Source organism: Perognathus longimembris, chromosome 18 (assembly GCF_023159225.1).
Source record: "Perognathus longimembris pacificus isolate PPM17 chromosome 18, ASM2315922v1, whole genome shotgun sequence".
NCBI classification, from domain to species: Eukaryota; Metazoa; Chordata; class Mammalia; order Rodentia; family Heteromyidae; genus Perognathus; species Perognathus longimembris.
Window position 1 is genome coordinate 47,921,830 of NC_063178.1, and position 15,133 is coordinate 47,936,962.

The 15,133-nt window shown below is 38.6% G+C and overlaps 1 pseudogene; it reads left to right on the plus strand.

Moving 5' to 3' along the window:
- Positions 1–3,806: 3,806 nt before the first annotated feature.
- Positions 3,807–14,563, plus strand: LOC125367029 (annotated as a pseudogene).
- The last annotated feature ends 570 nt before the right edge of the window (positions 14,564–15,133 follow it).

The following is a 15,133-nucleotide window of genomic DNA, read 5'->3' on the forward strand; positions in this document are numbered from 1 at the left end:
GCTTAAACCCAGGATTGGAGCACCATTTTTGACCTTGTTTTACTTAGGCTAGCATGTTCTACCATCTGAGCCACAGCTCTACTTACAGCTTTTTGGGGGTAGTTAATTAGAGATAAGAGTCGCACAAATTCTCCCGTTGTGGCTGGCTTCACTTTGTGATCCTCTGATCTCAGCCTTCTAAGTAGCTAGGTTGACAGATGTGAGCCACTGGTGCTTGGTAATGCTATTTTAAAAAGTAATCAAGAAGCTGATTCTAAAAAGTATATGAATAATCAGGAAGTTAAAAGTAGCCACAAAAACATTGAAAAAGAAAAGTTGTCGGACACACTCTAATTGATTTCAGTACTTATATAAAGTTTTATTAAATAAGACAGGATAGAGAAGGCAGTCAGGCAGGCAGGCATTTTTAACAATGTATACAATATGCCATCAAATCCTTCATACATTGTGCTTAGGGGCAACCATATTGGTTGGGCAAATAATGTCAGTAATGACATAATTGTAGCTATGTTTTGTTGTAAGTTTTTTCAAGTCTAAGTTATAAAAATTCTGTGAAAGTTTTGCTATTTACATACTCAATAGACAACATTGTAGGAACTTAAGTCAATATTCAGGCACTAGGGATTAGGCAGGCTGGCAGGCAGGCAGGCAAGAAGGTAGGTGGGCATTTTTAATAATGTATACAACATGCCCCCAAATGCTTTACACAATGTGTTTAAGGGTAGCGAGATTGGTTGAGCAAATAATGTCCATAATGACATAATAGTAGCTATATTTTATAAGTTTTTTCAAGTCTAATTTATAAAAATTCCATGAAAGCTTTGCTATTTCCCTGCTCATGGGACAACATTGCAGAAACTCAGGTCAATATTTAGGTACTAGGGGTTATGCAGACAGGCAGGCAGGCAGCAGCAAGCAGGGAGGCAGGCAAGAATTTTAGTAATGTATAAACCATGCCCCAAAATCCTTTGTACATTTTGCTCAAGGGCAGCCAGACAGGTTGAGCAAATAAGGTTCATAATGACATAATAGTAGCTATGTTTTGTTGTAAGTTTTTCAAATCTAATTTATAAAAACTCCATGAAAGTTTTGCAATTTGCCTGCTCAATAGACAACATCGTAGAAACTCAAGTCAATATTCATGCTTCCTTAGGGTTAGGAAGGCAGGCAGGCAGGCATATTTAATAATGTATATAGAAGTCCCAAAATCCTTTATACATTGTGCTTAAGGGCAGCCAGTTTGGTTGAGCAAATAATGTCCATAATGACATAATAGCAGTTAGGGTGTAAGTTTTTTCAATCTCAGTTATAAAAATTCCATGAAAGTTTGCCTCTTCCTGTGTGGGCCTTCCATTTGTCACTAGAGAGGTGTGGGGCAGGGGAATCAGATTCCTTTGCCCCTTTCAAACATGGCCATGCTTCTCTGGTGAGGATTTCTGGCCAGGTCCCCCAATAGCCTCTCTGCCACTTTCAAAAATGGCATTTGTCTAGGTTGGTGGGAGGTATGCCCTTCCAGGTGCTGTTTTCTGAGAGAAAGGCCAGATGGTTTGGGAGGGGGAAGCACTCACATTTCCCCTTGGCATTTCAGGCCCCCTGTGATGAGATGAATTGTCTCTATGTCCAGCTTTGATGGGCTGGATTGTGGGATTCCATTCCTCCTGTTTAAATTCATCCTGAAGGTACAAGTAAATCCCATGAGCTAGGCTGCCGCTGTTGCTACCTCTAATTCTGCTCCCATTTCTTTGGCGTATATATCTGTACAATTATGGCTTACTAGGCAGGACTTTCTGGATGTGGAAAGCCTGAGGGGAACCTAAAACTCTGCTTCTTTGCACAGAGATGAATTTGTTTCCTGTTCTCTTTGTGCCATCATCTCCTCCTCAACATTGAATTTAATCTCACACCAGTGACAATGTCTATGAAGAATAAGAACAAATGCTGCCAAGAATGAAGAGAAAGGGAAAAATTACATATGATTCTTGTAACATCATGCATGCAGTAGGAAAATCAGCATGTAGGTCCCAAAAGAATCTTTATAAAATTTTATGATATGAAGCATGGGCACTACTACATCATAGGACTAAGGCCACTCTGTGTGTGTGTGTGTGTGTGTGTGTGTGTGTGTGTGTGTGTGTAACATATCATCATAAGAATTTAAAAATTAAGTGACAAAAATTTTGTAAAATGTAATGAATGTGCCATTTTAATAGATCATTAACAATCTCATTAGAAAGGACAGTGTGATCACAGCTCTGAAGTAGCTCTGTTCTTAGGGCCCATTAAGGTGTCTACTGGGAATTTGGGTATAACATAGTTTGACCAGAAGAAGACATAATGTTGGCTTTAATATTTATTAAGGCTTGTAATAGAGCAGAATTTCATCTCTTACCCATTTTCTCAGACAAGTACATAACTGTTTCATTTATGTATATAGAAAGTTTAGCAAAAATTACCTGTTGTTTTAATTTAAATATGTTTGCAAATCTATTTATGGTGACAGGAAAGATAGCCTGAACTATTTCGTTTCTTTAAGTGTAGGTTTTTAAATGATTCTGCCATAGGCTCCTATGCCAGCTATGAAGATTTTAAGATAAAATGTACCTATGTTACATCTTATTGTTGTTTTATCCTCAATATGTGTATGTGTGTTTGGTACTCAAAAGCATATTTACTACTTTGTACAGGGGGGTTACAATTACCTACATAAGGCAGTGAGTGTATTTCCAGTCAAACGTGTTACCCTTGCTCATGTTTTTCCCCTTTCCCTCCTCCTTCAATCCCCACACCCAAAGATGTACAGTTCATTTCGAACATATTGTCTTGTGAATATTGCTATGGCATTGGTTTGCCCTTTGTCTCTTTTCTCACCACTTGGTTGTTTCCCTTCCCTTCCCTAGTTAAGATAAATGTAAATACAATACCCAAGGTACAAAAATAAAATAAAGTGACAACAGAGGGCATACCTTAAGGGAGAAAAGAGTAAGAAAAAGGAAATAACTGCATATCTTACATTAAAATCAACAGCAAATTTCCTCCTTGAGTGGGAAAGTTGAGAATATAAACATGCAACAGAATTTCCATATTGACTTTGACTTATTGACATGTAGTTGCTGGTTTCCACAGCATGATTGCCTCCCTTAGGCAATAGTAAACAGACACATTTGTGTACCCAGAATTCTCATGGGAACATACTTGAATTAACTAGTAATGTTCTGAGTCTTTTATAGAATTTAGATGTGTGAACTGACCATCTGGGTATGATACTCTAATAACTTTGGGTGGTGTGTCACTTGCAAAGATATTTTTGTGGCCATATCTCTTTGCGTCTGACATGACATCTTCTGATGCAGTCCAGTTGCATCATCCCAAATGGCTTGACACAGATTTCAACCCAATCAATGAAAGTTAACTTCATCCCTGGGGCCTCACTATCTAGGACGTTGGAGGAAATCAGCACCTGCGATGAAGAAGGAGAATCTGCAAACATGTTGTCCAACTCATGTTTTTCTCCTTGACACAAAGCCACATATGCAGAGCCCCTAGAAAGTTTTACACATTCTTCATGGGGATTCACAAGAGGCTTTAATGTCAATGTGCATTAAAAGACTCATGTGCACCTATACGATGGTATATGAATATATATATTTAGCAGACACTGTGAGTCTCACCTCCAGAGGGAATTTCAGCTTGGCAGATGCTTTGGGGATGTGCCTTTTGATTTTCATACTCGTTTTTCTCCAGTTTCCCCTCCTTCTCAGGTCTTTGGTTGGCACTAGCTGCTTTTCTACGATGAAGCACCAGCACACATGAATGGAGATGCGATGCTTGCTGCGTTTTTCCCTCTCTACACTTTGGGAACTGAGGGAAGTCACAGTGATGCTTCCAAGGATGAGCAGAACAAGCCGTAAGTAGCTCAGCAGTTTATTTCCAGTTAGTGTTTGGTTCTCCGGATGGGCCATGGCTATGGGAACTCTGGCTGCATAGATGAATGCTCTCCATCTTCTCTATCCTGACCTCCCATCCCTAGGCACCAGAAACAGCTCCATTTCATTATGCTATAGGGCATCTATTCTAGAGTAATTTTCTGCCTGCTACTAGGAGAGAACTTGAGGTAACCTCTTCTCTTTATTTCAGCACCACTGTATCTCTGCAGCCCAGTTCTCATTGCAAAGGCTGAAGTGCTGTTATTATTTAAAAACCTGAGTCAGTGGCATGTGTTCTCTACTAAAAGGCTTCAAACACAATCCTTCCCCACAAACGCGCAGTCTGAGAATATTTATTTGCTAACACTTATATTGTGAGGATATTGATAAAAATTCTTATTGTAGTCTGCTGGCTCATGACTGTAATCCTAACTACTCAGGAAGGTGATCTCTGAGGATAGGGATTTGAAGACAGCCCGAGCATAAAGATCTGTGAGATCTTCATCTCCAATTAAGCACCCATACCTGGGAGGAAAACTCTAGATAAAGGGATAGAGTGATAGCCTTGAGAAACTAAGCTCAAGGATAGTATCTGGGCTCTGATTTCAAGTGGTAGGACTCTCTCTCTCTCTCTCTCTCTCTCTCTCTCTCTCTCTCACTGTAGAAAAGTACTCTCAAATTAAGAACTGTGGAATTATTTCATGTCAGATAAGTGGTACAATACAGACATAAGCAGGCATTATAAAAGATCCCTTAAAAGAGAATTTTATCTGCCCACAGTGAGTTCTGATTTGCTCATGCACATGAAAAACCTTGGCAGAGGGTCTCAGATATGGCTATGCAAAGAAAAGTAAAGAAATGGTTGTATGAGTTGTGCTTAAAAGCTTTAAATCTGATGTTTCCTGTACCTGTCACACTATGTTAGAATGTATTCTTCAAACATATTCTCCTGCAATTTCTCAAACTGTACTACATTGATATTTCTTGAATTCTAACTCTGTGCTAACAGATCTTCATTTTTTTTTTTTTTTTGGCCAGTCCTGGGCCTTGGACTCAGGGCCTGAGCACTGTCCCTGGCTTCCTTTTTGCTCAAGGCTAGCACTCTGCCACTTGAGCCACAGGGCCACTTCTGGACGTTTTCTGTATATGTGGTGCTGGGGAATCGAACCCAGGGCCTCATGTATACAAGGCAAGCTCTCTCGCCACTAGGCCATCTCCCCAGCCCCCAGATCTTCATTTTAAATAGAATACGGTTTTAAATTTTGATAAGCTGCTGAATTTTAAAGAGTTTTTTGGAGCCACCAAATATTTTGGATCATGCAGAGAATATATATTGTACTGAAGTAATTTTGTATTTACATTGTATGATGTGACATAATTCATGTGAATGTTATTCACTGCTTGGCTATGTTAATAAAGTTGTTTAACTATAAAAAATAAAAAAAATTAAAAAAGAAAAAGGTCTATAGGGAACTTCAAGATATTCTAGCAGCATATTCCTTACCTGTCACAAGAGAAAATGTCATTGCCTCCATATATTAATTCTTTTCAAGTGCTGTGTGACAAGTGCATCCTGAGGTAGCTGCCCACAGTTTGGAGCTGAGATGGCTGGGATAGAATTACTCCCATCCTTGCTGTAGAAGGTATATGTCTTTATCTCATATGTCACTGGTATTTCTGCTTATCTTTCTTTTATGCTTGTCCCAGAACCCCAGGGCCTGGGCACTTGACCCTGAGATTTTGTTTTTTTCTCAAGGCTAGTGCTCTACCACTTGAGCCACAGCTCCACATCTGGCATTTTGCAGTTGTTAAATGGGAATTAATAGTCTCACAGACATCCATGCCCTAGGTGGGTTCAAAACAAGATCCTCAGATCACCATTTCCTGAGTAGGTAAGACTTCAGGCATGAATCACCTGTGCCTGGGGTAGTGTATATGAATTAATCCCTTACTATCTACCCTTGTTTTGCTGAGATTCCTTCTCTTGCTTTCCCAAAATATGTTTGTGTCTTTTTGTTAATGTACTAAGATAGATGCATTAAGTATTACAGTTACAGCTGGTGGATGTTCTTAGCTATCTACAGATAGGAAGAGAAGTATGGTCTGAGTATTAAGAATTACGGGATGGTATTGAAAACAAATAGCTGTATTTATTCATGACGTCTTTCTTATATCAATGGACCACTGCCATTAGATATTATTAGGTTAAATATTTGACTCAATTCTCTATCCACTGACGTTCCAACAATGTTCCTTTACTTTTATACAAGCTGGTATTTGTGCCAACTATCTGGTTCATTTTGTAGCTCTCCATTCCATGTCATGTACTTTGATTATAGTCACCATCTCTATGCATAACCATTTTATACCTAATCCTACATTCCTTTTTCTCTCCCATGACTCTAATTTTCACTGTTCCTTTTCAGCTTTCTTAGGTTGTTAGCATTACAGGTATGAGTCATTAGTCTTGAGCTTGCTTTATACTCTTGACTGGCCTTTTCTCCCAAGGGTAGTGCTCTACCACTTGAGCCACACGCCCACTTCTAGCTTTAGGTTGGTTAACTGGGAATAACAATGACAATATGCTTTTATCCTCCAACTGGCTTTGTCTTTTATTGATCACTGGTGTCAATACAGGTAATTTTAATCACGTGGGGTATCCCTACTTTTTAATTATTATATACCATCATCCAACTGCAATTCTTTTGAATTTTTTTGAATAATTAATTATTTATTTTCAAAGTGATGTACAGATGGGTTATGTTTCATATGTAAGGCAATAGGTACATTTCTTGTACAATTTGTGACCTCCTCACTCATTTCTCCCTTCCCTTCCCTTTCCCTCCATGAGTTGTTCAGTTGATGTACACCAAATGGTTTTGCAAGTATTGCTTTTGGAGTCCTTTGTCTTTTTATCCTTTGTCTTTCGATTTTGATATTCCCTTTCACTTCCCTAGTTCGAATACCAGTATACACAGTATCCTGGGTACTTACATGAGATACAGTGATAGCGCAGGGACAACCACAGGCAGGGGATACAAGACAATCATCACCAACACAAAAAGCTATGGTTTCACATGGCATATTGAAAGTAATTACAACAGTGATATAAAACTCCTTTCCATAACATGGAGTTCATTTCATTTAACATCCTCTTATGTTTCCATAATTTTTATTTTGTTTTAGAATTACTACAAATTATATTTTGAGGAGGTGCCATTGTGATATTTACATACATGCATGTAGTACACTTGGAACAAATTTGCCTTCATCTTATTATATTTACTACTACGAAAAATAAGCAGTGAATTTCAGGAGATGCTCTGTGTTTAGAACATTCACATGTAGACTGGCAAGTTTGTTTTATACTGAGATAGATTTAGGTATAAATGAATACCTATTAATATATATGAAGAGCCATATCTAAAATGAATAGCCTCTACTTCTCATTGCATTTATGTGAAGAACTTACAAAAAGAGGCAATGAATGAAAATGTACACTCATTCTTTCTCCATGGGAACTATTATGGTAATAATCTTTAGGCTCTGTTCTTGCAACACTTTTAAAAAAACTGGATGTTGCAAGTATTTAATTTAAAATTAGCTAATATATCTGACGTATCTGCTTCTTGATGTCTACCACGGGGAAACAGCATTTAAATACTATATTTCTAGTATGATTCTTCAGCTCAGATCATATCTGTTGAGTTTTTACACACTTGATGTCATCATAATGTAGACTGAATCACTCAAAACACAGGATTTTTCCCACAGCTGGAGCTAGTTACAACAAGATAAGGCAATAAAATATTTGGTGTCTTGTGAAAGCCTATCCTTATGCAAAGGACAAGAGATTTTTGCTGAGGTGCACGTAGTAAAGGAAAGTAAGGGAGATCTCTTTCAGCTGAAGTAAATTTCTGGATCTCATTCATGTCCTTATCTAAGCATAAGACACTACATTCACATTCATCACAATAGGGGGTATTGGTTTAACATACTCATTGGAAATGAAGCAAGCATTGAACTCATCAAAGTAATAAGCTCTGAAATAGTCATCCTAAATTTCAATGCTCATTTCCCAGGTTTACCTTCAAGAATTACCAATTTGTTTTGGCCTTGACTTTTGCTGTTGAAGAGATCAACAAAAACCCTGCACTTTTATATAACGTGACTCTCGGGTTTGATATCTCTAATGTTCAATTTGAAGCTTGGAAAACATTCAAAAATGCTTTCATGAGCCTCTTTGGGAACTATAACATTCCAAACTACTCTTGTATGAGCGACAGCAAGTCTATAGCAGTCCTTACAGGACCATCAGGATTAACATCTGCCCAAATGGGGACATTACTGGACCTCCACAGGTTTCCACAGGTGAGTATGGGAAGAGTAGAGATATATATTTTAAAGCTCATTTGATTCCATTACAGGTGTTAGAACTGAATGGTGTGAAGAGACTGGACTTATGAACCTATAACATTTTGAGATACTCAAACGTAGGAATTCAAGGTAATGGGAAATGTAGTCCCATTGTTCACCAAAGATGATGAGAAAGTTAAAATAGATTAATGAATTATTTGAAGTTTTAAACCTTATCAATTTTAATTACTTTATTTATTGTCAAAGTGATGTACAGAGGACTTACAGTTTCATATGTCATAAGTCTCCTGAGTAGCTAGGATTACAGTTGTAACACACACACAGACACACACACACACACACACACACACACACACACACACTCAGGTACAAGATATGCTGAATGAAATAAGTCAGCCTCGGAAAGAGAAAGGTGCCATGGGTTTTCTTATATGTGAAAGTTAAACCTAAAATATGAACATGAACTACAAAATAAATATGGATCACATCAATACACATTAATATGCATATAAAAAAAGTTTATCCATATAGAACACATTGGCTTGGAACTCCTTGTTATATCCTCCCTCAACTAACAGAATAAAAATGAATGCAAGAAAAATGTAGCATATATTGTCTGAGGGGTGTAGATATTAAGGGAATATGCAAAGGGGCAAAGAAATAGAGAATACATGTTTGGAAAAATAAAACAATAAACTGGGAATGTGTAGGATTGATATAGATGGGGAAAGCTGATTGGAATAGTGACAAAGATCAAGATGCATTGTATACACAAATTTATATGTAGTAAACTATTAAAATTATTTTATAGGGCTGGGAATGAGGCTTAGTGGTAGAGTGTTTGCCTAGCATGCATGAAGCCTTGGGTTTGATTCCTGTGCACCACATACACAGAGAAAGCCAGAAGTGGCACTGTGGCTCAAATGACAGCGCTAGCCTTGAGGAAAAAGAAGCCAGGGACAGTGCCCAGGCCCTGAGTTCAAGCCAAAGGACTAGTAAAAAAATGAATTATTTTCTATTGCTGGGGGCTGGTGCCTGTAATCCTATCTACTCAGGAAGCTGAGATCTGAGGATTGTGGTTCAAACCAGCCAGGGCAGGAAAGTCTGTGAAACTCTTCAATTAACCACCAGAAAACAAGAGTGGTACTGAGGCTAAAGTAGTAGAGTGCTAGCTTTGAGCACCTAGCCCCAAAGTTGAAGCCCCATGACTGACCAAAAATATTTTTTATTAAATATTAAAAGAAAAACATACTTCCCATCTACTTCAACTTGTTATATACTGCACATCATGATTGAAACTGTGATGGATAGTAATATCCTCATTCATGGAACATCCGATTTTCATTCCCTTTAGATTACCTTTGGGCCTTTTGATCGTTCCCTGAGTGATCATAACAAGTTTCCTGCTCTCTATCAGATGGCCCCAAAGGACACACTAATTGCCACTGCCATGGTTTCCTTTTTGCTTCACTTCAGCTGGAGCTGGGTGGGACTGTTAACACTACAAGATGAGAATGGTTTGTGGATTCTTCCTGAATTGAAAGAAGAGATGGTCAAGAACAAAGTCTGTATAGCCTTTGAGCTAGCATTCTCACACTATTCTGTGTCATTGAAATTCCTGGCACTTACTAACCCAATTTATAAATCTTCAGCAAATGTCCTCATCATATATGGTGACTATGAATTCCTACTACATTTAATGATTTGTGTTGAGCACTATTTCATAAAAGGCAAAGTTTTTATCATGAATTCACAGTGGGAGTTAACCACAAGGAGGAGATATTTCATGCTAGGCTCATTACATGTCCCTCTCATTTTCTCACACCATCACCCAGATGTTTCTGGATTCACAGAATTTTTCAAGTCAGTTAACCCTTCCAAATACACAGAAGACTTCTTCCTTGCTTGGCTATGGTTTCTCTCTTTTAATTGCTCAGATTATGAGTCTGACTGTGTCATGTGGGAGAACTGTCCTCATGATGCCTCTTTGGATTGGTTGTCTGGGAATGTTTTTGACATGTCCATGTCTGCAGAGAGTTACAATATATACAACGCTGTGTATGCTGTGGCCAACGCTCTCCATGAGATGCTTCTTTATCAAACAGAAGTACAAACAATGGGAAACAGAAAGGAGAAAAGGCCTTCCCCTGCACAGGTAAGACCTCTGTTTCAAGTGGAACATACAGTGAGCAAAGTCTCTTCTTAGATGGTTTTCTTACAATGTAAAATTTAATATTTCAGTTATTTTCCCCAAACCCAAGAAATTTTAATTGTTTAAATGCCCGTGAGGCACTCTAGACTTGTGTTCATATGCTCTTCAGGAAAAACAGGCCAGTACAAGGACAAAAGTAATTTTATATTTTATAAATTCTTTCATTTACAAGGGACCTCAACATATTCATAGCTGATGTTCTGAAAACTGTAAGTGCAATTTTTTTCTGTATATTTCTTTTTATTCTGCTAGTTCTGGGGCTTGAACTAGGGGCCTGGGCACTGTCCCTGAGCTACTTGTGCTTAAAGCTAGCACTCTACCACGTGAGCAACAGTGCCACTTTCAGCCTTTTCTGTTTATGTGATACTGAGGATTACGCTATATTCCCAGCCCCTCCCTATGAATTTCATACGTAAAAGCAAAGGATGACCTGCTGAAGGAAATTAAATGTATTCTCATAAGTGACATAGTTTAGGTACTAGTATTAAGTGACATTCTTTAGGTATTAATCATGAAAGAAGCACACACTGGAGACATTCATAATATATGAGCTTGTGTCAAACTGTAGCTAGGCAAGTGAGAACGTCTCATTCATGACTATTTACATGGAATTGGCTTTCTCCTGAATTCTGTATCAGAAGTTAAAGGCAATCAGAAGCTTTTCTTAGGTCAAGTTTTTTATCTTAACTCTGGAATAAACTTCAGCGTAAGATGATGAATCTCTTTTAGCTGCATGGTTTTCTGAAGAACATCCAATTTCACAATCCTGCTGGAGATCAAGTGATTTGGGATGAGAAAAGAAAGTTGGAAGCAGAGTATGACATTGTAAACATTTGGACTTTTCCAGAAGGTCTTGAACTTAAATTGAAAGTCGGAATGTTTTCTCCATATGCGCATCAACTGTCTTTATCTGAAGATATGGTAGACTGGGCCATAGGAACCACAGAGGTGGGTTGGGTTTAACTGTAATGATTTTAAAGACATATAAGTAAGCCAAATTCACCCTTGAAATGTATGTGGTTGAATGCCAGCAATTTAGTCCTGAAATATAACCTACTCAGGTGGCTTTGATGTGGATATCATGGTTTGAAGTCAGTTCAATCACGAACATCTGTTGAGACTCTTTTGTTCATTTAACCACCAACAAAGCAAAGTGGATACTGGTAGCTCATCCCTGTAATCATTTGTCCTCAGGAGAACGACATCCTCAGATCTAAGATTATATAAGTCAGTTTAAGCCTGACTTGACAGGAAAATCTGTGAGACTCATATCTATGGACTACCTAAAAGCTTCGGTTATGATGTGGATCAAGCCCTAACACAGTGTAAACATCCTGTTTTGAAGCTGTAGGATAAGTATCAAAATTTTAAAAGAAATTAATAGTCCCTAATGTTCATTTGCAATATTGGCCTGAAATATGAATTGCATATTTCTTAGCAGCTTTCTAACACTTTGACAAAGTACCTAAGTAATTACGTGGCTGAAAGCTTTATTTCCCTCGCTTCTGTGGAGTTCCTTCATTGGCTTGCTACTTAGGCATTCTTTTCATCAAAGTGTGAGAATCATTTAAAGAGTGTGTGATGGGATTCTCACTTCATGGCTACTGGAAAGGTAAGAGGAAAATATGATGGGTATGGGGTTCTCCTAACCCTACAAAAGGGAAATCGTGGCATTATTTACAGCATAATTTTAAAGCTTCAAACAGGATTATTCCTCCTTGCTCTTCACAATTTCACAGATGAATATAAGAGAAGATCAATTCAATGAAGCTCCATAGTAATGGCCCATAAAATTTACTTTCTTGCCATTAATCTCTAATCTTTTGAAGGTTTCATACTTCTCTGTAGCTCAACAGACTAGAGATCAAGGCTAGAGCTCACAAGCCATTTGGGATCACATGATAAGCAATCTATAGCAGAATTCAATTTTCTGACTGGGTATATGTGCATCAAATTACTATGCTTAATAATCCAATTCTTTAAAATAATGAACATCTTGGAATGTTAGGTCAAAGTCTGCACAGTTACTGATACCTATCAGGCTTCCCACAGCCTCCTCACTCTGTCTGCAGTGAGAGTTGTGGTCCTGGATTCAGGAAATCCCCACAGGAGGGAAAGGCTGCCTGTTGCTTTGATTGCACTCCCTGCTCAGAAGATGACATTGCTAATGAGACAGGTCAGTTCATGTCTGCGGGAGACATTCAAAATCTCTCCAGGAGTGTGCCCCAATATATGCAAGCAAATGAAAAGTCCTGCATTACGATTGCAGAATCTACTTCTTGCTTCCTTCACTTAGCCATTTAGTTGAAACAAGGATGGTAAGCCTTCTTGAAAAAAAAAAAAACAGATAAGAGATAAGCATGAGCTCTAAATTACGAATAGGATTAAATTTTTTCTTCTCTCCTGTATGCAGTTCTATTCAACTTCTCATTTATGTAACTTAATTGCTATCGTATAAAGTGCAAAGCATTGTTAAATACAAGGTCTTCATGTTTCTCAAAAGTACCTTTAAAATGCAATGAAAATATCACCGTGTGCATCTTTGTTTCTTAGGCCTTGTTCTTGCAAAAGAACAAGTGCTAAGACGTGTCTTTGGGTTTAGGAGGAGTAACAAGTAATTTGCATAGCATGATTTTTATAGCTTCAAACAGTGATTTTATTTTCTGTCCTCCACCACTTTACAGAAGCAGGAAGAGACAAATACAAAATGTTAGGAAAAGGTCACAGTACTCTTATTTATATTGCAAAGAGATATTGAGGGAAGGGCAAGCTTTACTATCTATGATTTTGAAAGAGGAATTTCAGTTGTCAAATCAGGCTCAGTATTTTTGTGGCTTCTTGAAAAGGTGCTGAGAACAATTGTGAAATTTTTAGGATGGCAAGAAATATCATCTGTGATATTCACTGAACAAAAAATGTTCCAATCAGACTGAAAAAAGAGAATGTGGGCAGGAGTGTGAGAACATGATAACGACATAGAAATAATATTCAACATTTCTGGTAACATTTGGTAATATTTACTTCATGCTAGTAAGTATTGGCATGGTGGAATTATCTCTGTAGGGGAATTTCCTTATTTCCTTTTATCTTCTGAGTAGGGACTAACAGTTATTTGATTTACTCACCAGATATGGAGCAGTGTGTGAAGTGTCCAGATCATCAGTATGCCAACAAACAGAGAAACCAGTGCCTCACAAGAGGTAAAAGTTTCCTAGCTTATGGAGAACCCTTGGGTATGGCCTTGGCCTGCATGGCTCTTGGTTTATCTACACTCACAGCACTTGTTCTTGGGATCTTTGTGAAATATCACAACACCGCCATTGTCAAGGCTAATAACCAGGCCCTCAGCTACATCCTGCTCGTCTCCCTCATCTTCTGCTTTCTCTTTTCCTTGCTCTTTATTGGCCAACCCAACACAGTCACCTGCATTCTACAGCAAACCACATTTGGAGTTGCATTCACTGTATCTGTTTCCGCTGTTTTGGCCAAAACTGTAACTGTGGTTCTGGCATTCAAGGTCACTTCTCCAGGGAGAAAGATAAGGTGGCTGCTGGTATCAGGGGCTCCTAACTTCATCATTCTCATCTGCACCCTGATCCAGGTGACTCGCTGTGGAATCTGGCTGGGAACCTCTCCTCCCTTCATTGACACTGATACCCACTTTGAACATGGCCTCATCATCATCCTGTGTAACAGTGGCTCCCTCACTGCTTTCTACTGTGTCTTGGGTTTCCTGGTTTTACTGGCCCTGACCAGTTTCACTGTGGCTTTCCTGGCCAGGAACCTGCCTGACACCTTCAATGAAGCCAAGTTCCTCACCTTCAGCATGCTGGTGTTCTGCAGTGTGTGACTCACCTTACTGCCTGTCTACCACAGTGCCAAGGGGAAGGTCATGGTGGCTGTTGAGGTCTTCTCCATCTTGGCCTCTAGTGCAGGGCTCCTAGGCTGCATTTTTGCCCCAAAGTGCTACATCATCTTGTTGAGGCCAGATAGAAATGTTCTGCATGGCTTCCGGGGCAAAACACATACTGGGAGAAATAAGTGTTCTTAAGATGAAACTTCCACATTTGATTAGATATATTCCTTTTCTTTATTAGGTATTAGTTTAGATTGCTATAATAACTTCTATGAATAAGTGAATCTTACTCATTTCTCTAGTAAGGTTACAGTAACAAATTTAATCTAGAGACATGTAAATTTAAATTTTATTTATTTATTTATTTATTTTTGGCCATTCCTGGGCCTTGGACTCAGGGCCTGAGCACTGTCCCTGGCTTCTTCCCGCTCAAGGCTAGCACTCTGCCACTTGAGCCACAGCGCCGCTTCTGGCCGTTTTCTGTATATGTGGTGCTGGGGAATCGAACCTAGGGCCTCGTGTATCCGAGGCAGGCACTCTTGCCACTAGGCTTTATCCCCAGCCCCTAAATTTTATTCTTTATATTTTTTATTTCAATTTTCTCTGTACTTATCCCATCTTCTCCACCAGTACATTTTTTATGTCACCTTCTTTTCTATTTTTGCTTTTTCAATCAGTTGCCTATTTTTTTTTCTGGTTACAATCTTGGGGTTTGAATTTAAAGCCTGCATACTCTCCCTGGATTTTTTGTTCAATGTTGGTATT